We start from the raw sequence: 18608 nt of genomic DNA on the forward strand, positions 1-18608 counted from the left end.
AATTTGCTAATTCTTGATGCTCTTCTTGGATACTTAGAGGTGACTATTTCTCCTTAGTTTGGAGTTGTATTTTTCATTTTGTAACATGTTTGAAACAATCCTTTGAACTATTTATAGGTGTGGACTTTTGCTTTTTTAGGTTTTATTTTGTTTTTTAAGCAGGCAGCTCAGTCTTTAGAAGGACGTTTAGCGTACAGGATGTTTTCAACAGAACTAGAACCAACATGTTGTTTCTCAGTATTTTGGAATTGTGGAGAGTTTGAGGCAACAAGTGGAAGTTGCAGAGTGTCCACGCACCTGCAATCTTCCTAACTCCTATGTTCATTTCACAGGATTTAATCGTCCAGACAATATTCCTCCCATGCCTGCATCCCCAGCCATATGGAGAGGACCCCATAAACTGTAAAAAGGTCCATTGGCTTTTATCTGAAGTGGACTGTACCCATAGAACTCAGTTCTGCCTTTTGCTTCATTTGACAGGTTGACCTATGATGTTGGTACTTCCAATAAAATCAAGTCTAAATGCTTTGGTTGACTGCTTTTCTCATTGCTTTGCCCAAGAAGGCCAAGGACGCATTAAAATGTGTTTGTCCCATTCTGTATTTCCTTTTTAAGGTTGTTGCCTGCACTTTTGTTTTATAGTATGTTATTTGTTTTGATTCAACTTCTGCTCATAAATTCAAATGTGGTCAGTTGATGTTAAAAGAGCTCTTTGAATTTTAAACATGTCTGTTTCACTGGTTCTGTGTTTATGTATATGTAAAATAACTTTTAGTATTTTTATATTTTGTCATACTAAAGTTAAATGCTTTCTTTCAAGGGTGAGGCTTTGGAAAGTAACTAATTTTCGATACTCTTTAAAACGCCTTAAAGAAACCTTTTGATTCACATTATTTACATTTTTAATAGCAAGTTAAGTAGCTTTTATTCATAGAAAGTGGTGATCTGTTATGCTCGATCACTTTGTGGAAGAGGTGAAAATTAACTTGCCTCTCTTTATGCTTTAATGAAAGGCAAGGTTCAAAGCAGAGAATGAGGGGGGAGGGATTATAGAAACCCTTTCTTGGTATGAATTTCCCTCACAGATGAAAACTTTTGGTCTTCATCTGTTTTCTTTACTTTTGTCAGAAGGAGAATTTGCATCCAGCGTTTGAATGTTTGCTACATACGTGGCAGTAGGAGAACCAAGGACCAAGGCCCCACACTGTGGTGGAAATAAAAGGGTCAGTAACTCTTGATGATGCTGACCATGGTTTGTGCTGCAGGGAGACAGATGTTAGGGGAAATGTGGGATTGCACTGGACTTGAAAGACGAGTGGTATGTCAGCAACGCTAATATTCAGAAGGACCAGCTCAAGCAAGAGACAGGCTGCAAATGGTACATGCTGGGTATGCTGGTAAATACATAAAACATTATTAAGAACAGTAGAGGTTAGGAGCACATTCATCTGTTGTCAATAGATTAATGAATATCGGTCTCTTTTTTATTTTCATCTCTATGCATCTTTATTTTTTTGGTTCAATCATGCCTTACTTAACAACGAGGACGTATTCTGAGAAATGCATCGTTAGGCAGTTTCGTCATTGTTTGAATGTCTTATGGTGGACTGACACACACCTAGATAGTATAGCCTGCTACACACCTAAGCTATATGGTATAGCCTGTTGCTCTTAGGCTATAAACCTGTACAGCATGTTAGGCAACTGAAAACTGTGGGCAGTTGTAACACAGTGGTATTTGTGTATCCAGATATACCTAAACATAGAAAAGGTACAGTAAAAATATGGTATAAAAGATAAAAAATGATATACCTGTATAGGGTACTTATATGAATGGAGCTTGCAGGGCTGGAGATTGCTCTGGATGAATCAGTGAGTGAGTGGTGAGTGACTATGAAGGTCTAGGACATTACTGTACACTACCGTAGACTTTATAAACACCGTATACTTAGGCTATCCTATATTTTAAAATTTCTTTTGTTTTCAATAATAAATTAACCTTACTGTAACTTTTTTTACTTTATAAACTTCTTTATTTTTTAAAATTTGACTCTTTTGTAATAACAGCTTAACCCACACATTGTACAGCTGTACAAAAATATTTTCTTTCTTTATATCCTATTAGTCTATAAGCTTTTTTATTTTATTTTTTAAAGTTTTTTGTTGAAAAACAAAGACTCAAATATATGCATTTCACTGTCTTCAGGGCAGTACATGCATGGAGCTGTCATCTTCTATGATAACAGTGCTTTCTTCTGGAATACCTCCTGAAAGACCTACCTGAGGCTGTTTTACAATTAACTTTTTTTTTTTTTTTTTTTTTTTTTTTAAAGAAACAGGGTCTCACCATGTTGCCCAGGCTGGCCTCAAACTCCTGGGCTCAAATAATCCTTCTGTCTCTACCTCGTCTGAGTAGCTGGAACTCAGGCATGCTCTACCAGCTACTGTGCCAGCTTCAGTTAACTTTTTTTTATAAGTAGAATATATAGTATACATAAACATAGAATACATAGAAATCCATGTAGAATACATAGAGTACATAAACCAGTAATATAGTTTATTATCAAGTATTATATACTATACATAATTGTATGTGCTAGACTTTTATACCACTGGCAGCATGGTAGGTTTGTTTATATCAGCATCACCACAAACATGGTAATGATATGTTGCATTATGATGGTTATGAAGTCACTAAGTGAGTGTTAAGAATTTTTCAGCACCATTATAATCTTATGTGACCACCACTGTGTATTTGGTCCATTGTTGACCGAAAGTTTTTAAGCAGTGCGTGACTGTTTGTTTTCATTGCCATTGCCCCAGCTTTAGAGAGTTTGGGAGGCAGGGAAAGGGAGAAGGCTGTGTGGCATGCCTGGAAAACAAGGCTGAGCAGTCTGCATGCTGTGTTAATAGTTAGGAGCCAGTGACAGTTTTAAATGGCCAGGGGGTGAATTCATCAGACTGGTTTCAGTAAGGTGCCAAAATGTAAGTTGGTTTGGGGATAAGTCTTATAGCAGGGCAAACAAGTATTCGCTTGGCTACCATTAGAAGTAACCTTGTAGATGGTAGACATGATTGTTGGGCACCTTCAACGTATGGCCTAGTTGGGAGGATGAGGTGTTTATACAAAGTAGGGAAGTAAGGACAGGGGACGAGGCACCAGGTAGGTATATGGATGAGAAATGCCATTTAGGGAAGGCAAGATCACCAAGCTGAGCAATTTCCTGGAGGCTTCAGTGAGGAGGCCAAATGGCCTTGAAGAATGACCCAGCTTGGGAAACATTTTTGGGAGGGGCCAAGGACAGGGCAAGAGGTAGGAGTGCAGGTGTAAAAGAGTACATGGTCTGTATGGAGAGGTGGGTTTGGGTTGGCCAGTAGTGAGCAGTATGGTTGGAAAGAAAAGTGACCAGTGTCCTTGCCAAACCTGTTACACATTCTGTCTTGTGACCCTGATCTCACTGTATTGCAATCCGTGTGCCTTTTGCAGAGTGTGAGTCTTTCAGGACAGAACAGTGTCTTAGGGCCCAGCACACAGTAAATGCTAAAAAATATCAAATGATTGGATATTTATGTAAGTTACAGACTGGATATCCTGCTGCCCCCTCAAACCTAGGTCTAAATTAAAATCCTAATCTCAGCTTTCTCCTTCCCCTTTTCTTTTGTGCTCAATTTAAACAGGTCACCCTCCCCGTTGCTCCCAAGCTGTGTTCTTGCCATTCCATAATTACGTACAGCTCTCTTGTGGTCATGCTGCATGACTCTGACCAGCATGTCACATTCACTCGGCTCTAAGGCCCCACACTGCCTTTCTTCCTTTCTCACTAACTTTTCTTCCTTCTCATTTTCTGGCTACTTTTCCTCTTTCCCAATCTCTAAATGTTGGAGTGATTTGGGGACCAATCCTATACTTAATCCCTAAACCAGTAACTTTAAACCTTTTTTCAACTATACCAAATGCCAGCCTAATACAAACACATTACACCAGCATAGGCACACAGACATAACTGAAACAACAATTTCGTAAAACAGTTGTTATATTTCATCTTACTATGAGCCATGTACTCAGTTATTTTCCATTCTGCTCTATTTCTTTTTTTTTTTTTTAAGTGCTGTTCATGACCCACTAAATTGATTTCATAGCCTGCAGTTTGAAAAAGTGCTCTAAGTGATCTCATTTACTCCTTTGGCTTTAAATACTGTCTCTTTGCTGATGACCTTCCCTTTTTTATCTCCACCCCACCTTTCCCTGAGATCCAGTCACGCTAGCTGTGTACCTGACGTCTCCACCTGGATGTCCAGTAGGTGTCTCAGATTTAGCCTGTGCAGCAAAACACTCTCCATTCCCTTTACCATCGTCATCCCTTCACAAATGATGCCATGTTCTCAGCTGCTGCACAAGGCATGGTGCTGGAGTGCAAGCTCCGAAGTCCCCTGCCTGGCCTCAGATTCCATGACCAGCTTTGAGGCCTTGGGCAATTACTAAACTGCTCTCTGCCTCATTGTCTCCATTTTAATAAAGTGGGGTTGTCAGCTCTATCTACCTCATGGGATTACTGTGAAGATTGAATGAACTTCTGCCAGTAACGGACATGGAGTGGTGACTGGCATGTGGCTGGTGTTATACTTAGCTAGTTAGGGTTGACTGCTGCTGTTTGTCATCATGGTTGTGTCCCTTGTATCCACTTCTGATCCATTAGCAATTTATGTTGGCTCTAACTTCAAAATGTGTCCTTTATTGACCACACATCGCCACCTCTATCAACAACACCCCATTCACGCATGCAGCCAACATCTTCTACCCAGGCTACCAAAACAGCTCTCCACTAACTCACTCCCTGTTCTGCCCTGAGTCTGTTTTCTACAAAACAGCCAGAGCAGCCATTTGAGAACTGAAACCAGAGCATGCCACTCTGGCTCAAAACCCTCCAAAGGCTTCTAATAAAATCCAGACTTCCCATGTGGCCCTTAACTTTTACAAGGCCCTTCACCAATACTTTTCAAGCAGTACCATATGTGTGACTTGCTGGTGACCTTGACCTCTCTCTCTGTCCAGTTAGCCTCCTTTAGGTCTCTCTTTGAGCATTTCTTAGTCGCCAGTGTATATTTGTTAATTGTTTTGTCTCTATTTGAATGCTATTATATTTTCATAGGACCGGCTGTTGGAATTTTGTGACAGTCTTGTTCACAACTATATCCCCAGAACCTAAAATCAGTGCGTGGAATGTAGTATTTGCTCAAAAATATGTTGAGTGACAAATTACATGTGTATGGATGTGTTCCCTGTTAGGGGGCTCTTTTTTTTTTGCATTTATGGTATTTAGCCTGAATCCAAACTTTGGTCCTTTCCCAGCCCCCTTCATCCTCTTTGCTGCAGCCCTCACTGATTGTTAGCTGTTGTTTGTCAGGCTATTCTGTTAGGGGCTTTGTATAAATCTTCTTTAGTTTCTCTTTTTAAAAAATTTTACATAGGTAATACATGACTACAGTCTCATTTTTACAAAATAAAACAAGTACAAAGTTATCCCACTCTGAGTTAAAGTTTTGTTATGTATCCTTCCCATCCATTTCTGGATTTACTCATTGTTTTGAAAGTTACCAGTAGCAGAAGAAAATACAGAGCTTGCTTCCAGGATCATGAGAGGTCTCAACAGAACAGTGCAATGTATCATTAGCCTTAACTACACAGGCATTTCTCTTTTATGGTTGAGGAAACTGAATAATTTGCTGAAGGTCTCACCTAGCAGTGAGCTGCAAAAGCCAATTCGGGCTTTGAATGTGTCTGGGTTCAAAGTCTGTGCACACCCTTTCCACAACTCCATGCTGCTGGGAGACTTGGGGACTGAGACAGGAGTGATTAACTCACTGGAAGAAGACTCCTGAAAGAAGGGGCATTTGAGTAGGTCTTCACAGAAGAGTCTGGGTTAATCATATGATGAAAGTGGGCACGGTACACTAGCATGCCACACATGGGTAACAGCATGGGCAAAGATCTAGAGGTCTGAAGCATATTTGGGGAATGGAGAGAAGTTTGGTGTCACTGGAGCAGGAGGTATGAAGTGCAGTCATGAGAGGTGAAGGTGGAAATTCTGCTGGTGTCAGAAGCTGAGGGGTCTTAAATTCCATGCTGTGACCACTGGTATTTTCTCAAACTGGTTAAGTGGGGAACCAGAATTTTGTGGGTTTTTTGCAAAATATGTCAAACATACAGCAAAGCACAGAGATTAATGGCACTTATGTACCTATCACCCAGATTTAACAGATGTCACAGGTAGAGCCTCCTAAACACCTTCCTCCCCTCCTACTCAGACCCACTCTTCCAGACACCATGTTTTTTTCACTTACATTGTTTATAAGATTTATCCTTCCTCATGCACACAGAGCTAGAGAGCTGGTTTGGAAAATTTCCATTATAAATGCAATCTATTACAGTTAAAAAAAGAAACACCACACACACAAACCTGGTCCTACAAAAATCACAATTTCCCCCTCAGTTTGGTTTGCTCTGTCTCCATCAGACTGGAAGCATATCCTGGCTTTCTGGCTCAGTAAAGTATTACAGGCTTATACCTTGTACTTTACCTACCCTTTGGAAGACCAGCCATTTTTCCAAGAAGCCCATGTTCTATTTAGTACAAAATGGTATGTAGTAACCCAAAATTGAGTGCCATCTTGGTACTTAGGATTAAGTGTTTTGTGTTTTCTTCTAAAATTACTATGCTTTTTTGTGGTGATGTTTAGTTCTTTAATTCACCTGGAAGTTTATCTTTAGGATATCATCAAGTGGGATCTAACACAAATATTTTTCTCCCAGAAAGGTAGCGTGTTATCCTAACACCCTTTGATTTATTTTAAGTTCGATATATAGTAGGGCAAATATCTCCTGACTTTTCATAGTTTTCCAAAGTTTTTTGGCTAGTTTTATACATTTTCCTTAGATTTTGTTTAGATGAACTTTAGAATTAGTTTATCAAAACCTGATGGGAGCGTGCCACACAGAGAAAGTGGTGAGCCCCATGGCTGAGGAGGTGATGGTGAGGGGTGTGAGGGACGTGACTGAAGAGCTGAGGAGGTTGGTTACATTTAGCAAGCAGGTAAGCATATATTGAGATAACAGGAGCCAGGTTTCTTCCTGTCTGAGGAAGGAATTACAAATAGGGAAAGGAGGAAGGCTGCAAGGAACCCTGAGGTTTTGGATTAGAACTGGAGGTATCAGTGTGAATTCATGGTTCTTTAACATATACACCATATATACAGAAGTAGTTATAGGTGTGGAAGTTTCATGTATATGTGTGTATTTTCTAGCTAGAAGCAGTGACATCCCAGCAGTAGTGAGCAATCCTAGCACCGGGATCTTTGTTTCTAAATATCCTCCTCTAAAACGAATCAGGTGTTCTTGGAGAAATGGCTGGTTAATGACTGGTTCTAGGAGTTGCCGCAGAGAAAATACAAGATGAATCTGAAGCATCTTGTGCCAGGAAGTAAGAGAATGCTCAAAGACTGGAATGTGTCAAAAGGGCACAGAAGCCAGTTTGAAGGTTCCCACTGGCCAAATCTGGGACAATGTGAGCATCAAATAAATGAATTAATTAATGGGTGAGGAGGAGAAGCTCTGCCTGCTAATAGATTTGGAAGGAATGGTGGATAAAGAGTGTCACCATTTGGCAGTCATCGTAGAGATGATTAATTCACGTGGGAGTCATCAATGGATGCTGATGGTGGGTGGATGTTTGACAAAGAACAGGATATTGGTATAGTCTCAGAATTTCTCCAACAGAATACCAGTTACACAGAGGAAAACGATAACATTACAGTGAAGAAACCTGGTAAACATGGGCTTGACCAGATGAATGTAGTTAATTAACATCATCAGTGGTGGCTTGGTCTCCATCAGTCCTCTTCTGATGCCATGCACTGGGAAGAGCACTGCACCGTGTGTCTGGAGTTACTGCCCAGAAAGCATGACATGAGTCTGGTCATGAGGAAGCATAGACTAGACTCAGGCTCAGGGTCATCCCACAAAATGAAAGGACTGTATTCTGGCAGGGACTTGGAAGTCAGGAAAGACTGAGGAACTATTCCAGATTGACACACTGGTGAGACATTCCTGGTTGGAATCCTGGACCACAAAGAAAAGTGACATTGTTGGGACAGTTGACAAAATTCAAATGAGGTCTGTGGATTGGATTGATAGTGTAATATCAATGTTGATTTCCTGATGTGGAGGCTTGTATGCTGGTTATGTAGGAGAGTGTCCTTGTTTTTGGAAATATTCACTGGCATATTTAGGGGCAGCTTGCTCGCAAAGGGGTCAGGGAAAGGTAGTGAAGCAAATGATATAAAACAATGTCAGTTGGGGAATCTTGTTGAAAGGGATATCTGAGCACTTTGAATTATTCTTGCACTTTCCTGAACATTTGAAATAATTTGAAAAAAATTTTTAATGCCCTATCAATATTTTGACTGGAACTCTGTTAGAGTTTTATAAAATAATATGTGGAGACTTAACCTCTTTATAATACTGGTCTTTGTTGTCTGGCTACACTGTGTGTTCTTCTGGTTTATTTTGTTTTGCTTTAAGCTCTTGGATCCTTCAGTAAAATTTAAAATTTTCGTCATATACCTTTTGCCCACTCTACTTTGGATTGATCATTGGTATCTTTGGAATTTTAATTCAGAATTATATTTGAATGAATTACATAATGAACGCCCTTTTTGCCTGTAAGTGGCAACACTAATTACTTTCTGTGATCCTTTTGTCTTGAAGGTTTAGAAATTATATATTCATACACCCTTTAAGGGAGAAAAAATATTCAATGACATCTCAAAAGCCTTTAAGCTCCGCGGTTAAGAAAAACCCTCAGAGAGTCCCAGAGATGCCACTGGCCCACCCTTCTCCTGCCCACTTTTTGGAAACTATTTGGCCTTCCTGATCACAAATGAGGTCATCTGAAGTGATCTTGGGATGTCCCTGTGAATATAAGACAGGTAGCCATCAAGTGGAATGGGGCCCAGACTCCTTTGGTCTGGTTCAGGAGCAGATTTATGGCCCTCCATGCAGAGTTAGAGAAGCATTCAGTTGATCGGATGCTGCAGCGTCTTGGCTGTTTGAGATTATGTCTAAAAATAAGCCTACCCGCTGTGGGGTGGAATTCAGCTGGTTTTAGGCCTGATTCTGAAAAATAATTCCAAGCCAGTGATTCTGTATATACACTTGGTTGGGCACCCTGGCATCCAATATTCTGTGTGGTGTTGGCTTCAGGTTTCCTGGAGCAGAGGTTCTGTCTGGCAAGTTCTTCCCTCTGCCTCTTGCCTCTGGGCCTGTGGGATTTCCTGTGCCTCCCTTTCTTCAGCCCTTGGGCAGAGCAACACTTTACTCTCAGCAGGAACAGATAGCATAGATACTGTTGAGCTGTTGTAAGGAGTATAATTTTTTAAGTGATTAATTTCTACACCAATATTAACATAAATATTATAGAAACCAAAAGGGAGAAAATACATCTATAATCCTGCCACCATGAATAGTCAGAAGGTTTTCATTTTTCCTTATTATTCCCTTGGGCCCAGGACTAAATGAATACTTTGTTTCAAGATAGTTGTAATCATAGCACAGGTGTAAGTTTATGTGCTCCTGTATTTGATGTTACAGAATAAGCATTTTCCATGGTGCAAGAATCTTTGCAATTATTTTTAGTGATTATGTACTATTTCTTTGAGTGGATATACCATAATTTGCTTAATCATTTTCAAGTGATTGAGGTTGTTGCCAGTTTTTCCTTCTAATAGATATCACTGGAGTGAATTTTTTGGTATTTTGTTTGGTTTGGTTGGTTGAGATTTTATTACCAATTTGCTTTTCCAAAGAATCGTGATAATTTATGCTGTTTTGTTATTTTTCATATCAGCTTGAGCCTAACCTCACCAGATAGGATATCATCTCCTAAATTTTTTTGGAAAATTTAATGGTTACGAATTTGTGGTCTCACTTTTTCCCTGCATGTATATTTGATCATGGTTGAAGGTGGATATTTCTTAACAGCTCACATGGCTAGCATAAAAAGAGTTTGACCCTCAGAGAGCAAACTTAGATCTGCAGCATTCTGGTGGGTTTCTTTTCCTCTAGACAATATTGCAAATTCTGAGATGGTTCCTTAAGTTGATTTCAAGCTCCATTCTGGGCTCCCAAATAGGGAACAGGCCAGAACTCTCAGCACATCATCTAATTCTAAAGGCCTAATTATATTGAGAAAAATCTAGGCTATGCCCATGTATAAACAGAATATGAAATATCAAATCAAGTCACTGGGCCAATCTGTGTGCCTGATATACTTAGGAAGATCCCACATTTGTGCACACATAAAACAAATGATTCAGATATATCCAGGTACAAGCAGTCAACTCAATTCTAGCAAACTTCAAGAGTCCTTTCTAAAATGCTTCCCCATCTGTGAAGAGTAGCCACTTGTCTTGCTGCTGGTTCAAGGAAGGCTACTGCCAAAAATATAGACTAGGTTCTGGGGTGGGCGTTCCATATTCTACCTCTTTGTTTACTTTGAATGTTTTGCGTATTTAACTTCTCTGAGTCTCAGTTTACAAAAAGAAGTACCAACACATCTTAGGTCATGGTGAGGGTTAAATACATTAACATTTATGTAAAACACCTGGTGGTAGAGTGTGTGGCATGTGTTAAGCGTGCAATAAATAAGCAATAACTACAGCTATTATAGGTCTGATGCAAGTGTCAGGATTTTCAAAAACATGGATTTAGGTACTCCTTGCTCATTTTGTGGTGCAGTGAAGGAAACAATCATGGGTTTTATAGTCAAAAGAATTAGAGTTATAGAATATCAGTTCGGATCACTTGAGCCCAGGAGTTTGAGGCTGCAGTGATCTGTGATCGTGCCATTGTACTCCAGCCTGGGCAACGGAGACTCTGTCTCTTAAAAAAAAAAAGAAAATCAGCTCCAACTTGTCCTAGAAGAGTGACTTGGAAAATTACATAGTTTATCTGGGTTTTTCCCCCCTCATTCATTTTTTTTTTTTTTTTTTTTTTTTTTTTTTGAGACAGAGTGTCACTTTGTTGCCTGGGCTAGAGTGAGTGCTGTGGCATCAGCCTAGCTCACAGCAACCTCAGACTCCTGGGCTTAAGCGATCCTACTGCCTCAGCCTCCCTAGTAGCTGGGACTACAGGCATGAGCCACCATGCCCGGCTAATTTTTTTGTATATATATTTTTTAGTTGGCCAGATAATTTCTTTCTATTTTTAGTAGAGACGGGGGTCTCACTCTTGCTCAGGCTGGTCTCGAACTCCTGACCTCGAGCGATCCACCCGCCTCGGCCTCCCAGAGCTAGGATTACAGGCGTGAGCCACCGCGCCCGGCCCCCCCCTCATTCATTAATTGAGATAATATGTAAAACCACACAGTGGCTGACACATAGAAATTGCTTAATAAATGGTAATTATTACATCAATAGTGCATACCTTAGTTACTGGTTAAAGGTAAATGCACTTTACTAAGTTTGTTTTTACAAAGCGAGGTAAAGCCAACGAATTCTCAGCTGTAAGGAAGATTTGTAGAAAAGATCGTTTCAAGAGCTCTTCAGATTCTGAGGGCCGTATGACCTGACATGACATGAAGGAATTTATAGACGTATGGATGCTTCAGAGAAAGCTCCAAGTTGAGGCCAAGGTGAAAGTGAGAGAGCACAGAGGGGACTAGGAAGGTTTGTTTCAGAGGGTGGGGAGGAGCGAAAACTGTTGGGAAGATGCCAGAGGGCTTCAAGGCCCATGAAGAGGGCAATAAGAAGGCAGGTGAAGAAGGTGCTGGGAAAGAGAATTTCTGGAGGTGTTATTCCAGCCCAAGAAAGATGAGAGCAGTGAGGAGGATGAAGTGGAAAAAGGTAAATACAGGGAAGAGTAGTGTCATGATTAAGTGACATCGTGAGTTAATCGGAGAGTTAAAGTGAGAGATGAGCTTGAAGTTATTCTAAAGCTTCTTGCTTGGGATGATTGTGGTTTTCCTTGACGACAGAAAGTTGGGTCAATTGATGAAAGAACGGCATTATCTTTGTCATTGAAAATGAATTGGTGACTGCCTAAGAATAAATGTTTTGTTGTCATCTTTCTTTCTTTTTTTTTGAGACAGAGTCTTGCTCTGTTGCCCGGGCTACAGTGAGTGCCGTGGTGTCTGCCTCACTCACAGCAACCTCAAACTCCTGGGCTTAAGCGATCCTCCTGCCTCAGCCTCCCCAGTAGCTGGGACTACAGGCATGCACCACCGTGCCCGGCTAATTTTTTTTTTCTATATGTATTTTTAGTTGGCCAGATAATTTCTTTCTATTTTTAGTAGAGACGGGGTCTCGCTCTTGCTCAGGTTGGTCTCGAACTCCTGACCTCGAGCAATCCACCCGCCTCAGCCTCCCAGAGTGCTAGGATTACAGGCGTGAGCCACCGCGCCCGGCCTTGTTGTCATCTTTATAGAAATTATTTCAGCCACAAGTGACACTGGCCAGAGTCCTTATGTGCAGAAGTGAATATCTCCCTACTGCCACCTAGAGAGGGCCTGGGGCCTTGTCTCTGTGTCTGTCTCTGCATGGTCATCAAAGCCTTTGCTGTATGATTAGTAAGTCCTACAGAGACCCCCCCTCATCCCTGGTGTTCAGAGCCCAGCACCTGCTTGTTACTCTATTTATAATATCCCATCCAGTTTTTAACCCTGGGCATTTCTTAACTTTCTTGCAGCTTAACTGTGCATTTTGTCTGACATTTCTAGGTGTTTGGTTGAGGGAGGAATTTTAGTCCCTGTTGTATGCCATATTGCATGAAACAGGAGTCTCTCACTCCCCAAGTGATAATAGTCTACTCTGAAATCGTAAGACTACAAGAAAAACTATATCGGTCAGGGTCCCAGTAGAAAACAGATGGCACACTCAAACTGAGTAATTTGAGGAGCATTTAATTGACTCATTCGGGAAAAGAGAAGCTTTCTATTCCAGGTATGAAGGGTTTTGATATAGGAATTGAAGCTTTGTCCAACCTTTGGAAGAACTGGATTGGAAAAGTCAAGCAGGATGCTCCCAATCAATCTCCAGCTGAAGCATCACCGGGTGGCTCTCCTGAGCTCTGAATCCATGTCTGCTGTAACTATCTTTCCTTTCTTCTACCTTCCAAATATCTCTTGTGTTTCTCTTTGCAAACTGTAACCCAGAACCATTGTGGAAAACAGTTCTGGAATGGTAGTTCCCAGCTTTTGATCCCCAGAGAAGAACGCAGAAAGTGGGTGATCAGGGATGCTGAGTTGATAATACCGCAGAAGATTAATAGAAGGACTATTTGCAAAGAGTGAGCAGGGTTTGGGAACACCAACAGGAAACGTGTCGTCTTCTGGGTTGGCAGTAGCAGGGAGTTGTTACCTCTTACGCCTAAAGGGCAGAGGAGGAAGTGGTTCCTGGAGCTTGGAGAAAGTGGCTAAATGTTCAGGTTGCCCAGTGGAGCTGCAGCCATTGGTGGAGAGTCTCAGCCAGCCTTAGTAACCACAGGTGGGAGCCAAGAGAGTCAGTTCCTCTGTCTTACTTTCCTCCTGCCTCTTACCAGCCAAACTGGGCCAGAAGTCAGTGGTGGCCGGGCCTGTCGATAGTCCCTACAATGCCCCTCCCAGGGCATAGAGTACGGTGGAGATGGGTAAGGAGTAGCCCTGGGGGCAAACAATATCTCCCACACCGGGTCTGTGACTAGATGCGTATATGTCAATGTCTTGAGGATTTAAAGCCAAGAAAGGATTAAGGAGAAAATCAGTAGTTAAACCTGAAATGAAAGAGGACTAAGGCATTTGAAAAGATGAGAGGAAACGGTCTTAAAGACAGTTTGGAGAACTTTGGGAAGAAGAGAATGGACTGGGGAGTGGGATGATGTTGGACATGTGGAGGAAGGAAGGCCAAAGAAAGCTGAGGATGATTTTCTGTAAGACAGCAAGCAAGATTGTCCACCCTCCAACAAGATGCAGAATGCAGCCTCAGCTGGGAGACAGTGGTTGTAAGTGAAGTCGGTGTGAGGATTCTGGAACATATAGGCCTGAAGTTCTGGACCTAGCTAGCACACCTCCACAGCCCCTCTGAAACCATTCAGAAAGTTAGGAATACATAGGAAAATCAGGAGAGGGAAAGTACATTGGTAAATAACTTTTTCAGAGTATGTATGCAAGTTCCTGGGTGGGTGGGTGGGTGGGTGCGTGTGTGTGTGTGTGTGTGTGTGTGTGTGTGTGTGTGTGTGTGTGTGACTTAATTCCCTTGGGATATCAGATTTTCTTTACTACATATTTGTATTCATTCAAACAAGGGAATTCAGGCATCTGTAGCTACCAATCACAACACTTTAAAACTGATTACATTGGGTGGGCACTGTGGCTAACACCTGTAAACCCAGCACTTTGGGGGGCCAGGGCGAGAGGATCACTTGAGGCCCGGAGTTCAAGACCAACCTGGACAACATCATGAGACCCCCATCTCTACAAAAAAAACTTAAAAAACAATTGGCCATGTGTGGTGGTACGTGCCTGTCGTCTTAGCTACTCACGAGGCTGAGGTGGGAGGATTGCTTGAACCCAGGAGTTCGAGGCTGCTGTAAGCTATGATCATGGCACTGCACTCAAGCTTGGGTGACAGAGTGAGACTCTGTCTCTAAATTTAAAAAAAAAGTTATAGGGCCAGACGTGGTGGCTCACACCTGTAATCACAGCACTTTGGAAGGCCTAGGCAGGAGGATCACTTGAGGCCAGAAGTTCAAGAGCAGCCTAGGCAATGGTAGTGAGTCCCATCTCTACAAAATAAAAAAAAAATTTTTTTTTAATTACAACTGATTACACTGATGTTTTTTCTAAAACAGTAGGATAGTATTGGAATGATCTCTATTGTTAGCTTATTTTATATGCTAATGATAAAATTACAAAGTCCAGGTTTACATTTTATATTGCTGGTAATGTAGTATTAATACTTGGTTTTCCTAATTGGTTTACTTGGAGCTCCAAAAAAAGAAACTTGCAACCACTTGGTACTCAAATACTTCAATACTAAAAATATTTAGCTTGACTGGTACCCTGTAGGAGGTATTTGGCTGTGGATTTTTTTCCCTTCTGGTCCATAAAATAATAACAATAGGGAGAAGGGCATCATACAGGACAAGGAATCTACAGGAAAGGACTGAGAACAGACCTGAGAAGGAAATGTTCCCATATCTGTTTCCCTGTTTGGAGACAGGGTTCTCTCAGTAGGCAGACAGCCTGAGGCCGGATGTGCTGATGTTTAAAGTGGTCTTTAGCTCTTGGTGGTTCCTATTTAGGAAAAATATGGTACAAGCGGCAGTATTGTTTATATACTCAGAAGCCTGGTTTTGTTTCCAGAAGGATTAATTAAACAACATGTAAAGTGTTTATTTATAGAGAGAACATCTCTTGAGGAAGCTTTTCATTAGTTTAAACTGCCAGATTTAGTGTTTTTTGTTTAATTTAGCTCCCATTCAGCCTTGTTTTATCATCTGGAGAAGGCCATTGACACCAAGAACTAGAGTAGAAGCACATCACAAACAGGAAAAATACATGCATGGACAGAATTGTTCTTTAGAGTCCTAGAAATGAAGAACCAGCGGGAACAGCATGGAGGTTCTTGTGAAAGGGCAGCAGAGAAGGGACTTACCTAAAAGCATTGTTCGTGGCCACATACTTTTGAGGCCCACCTTTGGTGGGACAAGTGGCATCTCTATTGACTGTGTGGAAGGTCCTCTGAGAATATGGCCCGTGGGGGTGTCTGTGCTGGGCCCTTGGCCCTGCTGCATAGGAGCGATGTAAACTCTGCTTCCATTTCCTCATCTGTAAAATGAGGATATTAGTGTTGTGAGGATTCAATGAGTTAGTGCATGTCAAGTGCTAGAACAGTGTCATGTATTGTAATCTTTAAATAGCTACTACCTGTTGCCCAACAGAGTCGTTGGAACACAGAAATAACAGTCTGCTGCAGAGGCGTTTTGAATAGGAGGAGAAGCAGTTTCCTTTAGATTCTCACATTATTTATATGTGAATGTTTAAGATGACCTTGGGTCATGTGACTGTATAATCAAATTTAATATCAAAGAAGTAGGCTCTTGTCTAGCTATTTTAGACTTAAGATATCTGAAGAAGAAGTGGGTCAAGCTTTCAGAGTTTGGGATTACCATCTTCTGCTATGATCCGTGTTTACTTTCTGAAGTCACAGTTCTCATGTAGACCCAAGCTCAGTCTTTTTCCTTAGAACTAGACCCTGAGGATTTTACAGGCAAGGTCTTCAGCATCCTCCAGCTCTGCTTTTAGCTTGATCATATTCTGTTTTCTCTTTCTGCAATTCTCTGATCTTACCACCACAGTCTCTGAATATGTGAGTTCTAACCTAGTTCTTTAAGGCTTAGTTCTTATACCATTTAATCATTCACACAGAATGCCTGCTATGTGTTCCATAGTGTTTCAGTGACATGGATTACAGCAAAGTATAGGCAGTGCCTGCTTTTTAACAAGTTTACATTCTAGGGGGGAGAGGCAATAAACAAGTAGCGTGTATTGGGGGTGGGGAAGATAAACAGGGGGGGGATAGAGAGCCAGGATAGAGGTGTGGAATTAGCTGGTTTTAGTAGGATGGTCGGAATAGGTGACATTTGCCCCGAGACTGGAAGGAGGTGAGAGGGGCAAGCGGTGTGGCTATGGGGGAAAAACAGGGGAGGTGAGAGCAGAGTTCCTGTGTAGAAATATGGTTGGCCTGTACCAGGAGCAAGGAGGCAGTGGGGCTAAAGCAGAGGGTGGTAGGGGAGGAGGTCAGAGAGGTCATGGGGTGGGGGCAGGGCCTCTGAGACCAGCTTCCCAAGGAATGAGACGGGAGCACTTTGGGCTTAGAAATCATGAATCCAATTTACTGTTTAAAAGGATCACTAACTTTCCTGCAGACAACTCCATTTTCAGCTCCCCTTGAGAGGAACTAAGAAACTAGCTTCATAAACCATTGTAGGAAAACTATCTGTTAATACCTAACCCTAGCTCATACGTGTTTCATAACTTTTTTTAATTTTTTCTTTTTTTTTATTTTTTTGAGACAGTCTCGCTCTGTCACTGGGGCTAGAGGACAGTGACATCAGCCTAGCTCACAGCAACCTCCAACTCCTGGGCTCAAGTGATCCTCCTGCCTCAGCCTCCCAAGTAGCTGGGACTACAGGTGGGCACCACCATGCCCAGCTAATTTTTTTCTATATTTAGTAGAGACAGGGTCTCGCTCTTGCTCAGGCTGGTCTCGAACTCCTGACCTCGCTCAGTCCTCCCTCCTCAGCCTCCCAGAGTGCTAGGATTACAGGCGTGAGTCACCACACCTGGCCCATAACTTTTTTTTTAAACAATGGTTTTAAAGTCATTGGAGCGGTTTGGCCTTGTTCTATTCATCTCTGACTCTGAGAAGGAGACAGGCCCAGGAAAAAGGAAAAGTAAAGTCAATTAATTGTTTTAAGAGGATGATTCATTAGCAAAGGTAATGCAGAGTAGTGGCCTGATCAGATAACTTGGGGAAGAGTCTGGGTCCTAGGTTTAATGAATTCTTATTTTCCTCTCTAGTTCTTGCTACACTCCAAAGTGATTGCTTCCATTTCTTCTTTCACAGTAATGGCCAGTAGTAACTTTGTGAATACTAGATTGGCAAATAAAAAACCACATGGGAGGCCGGGTGTGGTGGCTCATCCCTGTAATCCTAGCCCTCTGGGAGGCCGAGGCGGGTGGATCACTCAAGGTCAGGAGTTCGAGACCAGCCTGAGCGAGACCTCGTCTCTACTAAAAATAGAAATAAAAACTATCTGGACAACTAAAAATACATATAGAAAAAATTAGCCGGGCATGGTGGCTCATGCCTGTAGTCCCAGCTACTCGGGAGGCTGAGGCAGTAGGATCGCTTGAGCCCAGGAGTTTGAGGTTGCTGTGAGCTAGGCTGACGCCACGGCACTCACTCTAGCCTGGGCAACAAAGTGAGACTCTGTCTCCAAAAAAAAAAAAAAAAAACCACATGGGGCTTAAAGGTGTGGGAACTTCTTGTAGATCTCCAAAAAGAATCTAGAAGAATAGTCACTGCTACTCCCTGGCTTAAGTCTAGCCCTTTGGACCTGGTAATTGAGGGTACGTGGTTGAAAGGGGTGCCTGGGACACAGTTGTGTGTAATGAAGAGGTTAACTCCAAAGTTTATGTGGATGACTGCAGCATAAGGAATCCATATAGTGATAAGGGTTGAGTGTCCTGGGGTCACCAGTCATTACAGATCATTGATGATTACAGTAAACCTGCAATAATATGCATGTGGGCATAAGGAACCAGCTTCTGTCTTCAGGCCACTGTTTCTTAGTGTCAGAGGTGGGGATGGGCAGCCTGTGGAGTGACAGTTTCATCATTATTTGAGACTCTCAGCTCAGTGATCAGTCTAATACATGAAAGCAAAGAAATGAAAGTGGTTTTTCTCACGCCTACCCTACCATAACTGGAAGACTCATAAAAATTACTGTCTTTTGGCTGGGCGCGGTGGCTCACGCCTGTAATCCTAGCACTCTGGGAGGCCGAGGCAGGTGG

The 18608-nt window shown here is 41.8% G+C and overlaps 1 protein-coding gene across 3 annotated transcripts in view; it reads left to right on the forward strand.

Moving 5' to 3' along the window:
• The window catches only part of TCF20 (transcription factor 20), a 157203-nt gene that overhangs the window by 94762 nt on the left and 43833 nt on the right, over window positions 1–18608 (forward strand). The window lies entirely within an intron of this gene.

Source organism: Lemur catta, chromosome 6 (assembly GCF_020740605.2).
Source record: "Lemur catta isolate mLemCat1 chromosome 6, mLemCat1.pri, whole genome shotgun sequence".
Lineage (NCBI taxonomy): Eukaryota > Metazoa > Chordata > Mammalia > Primates > Lemuridae > Lemur > Lemur catta.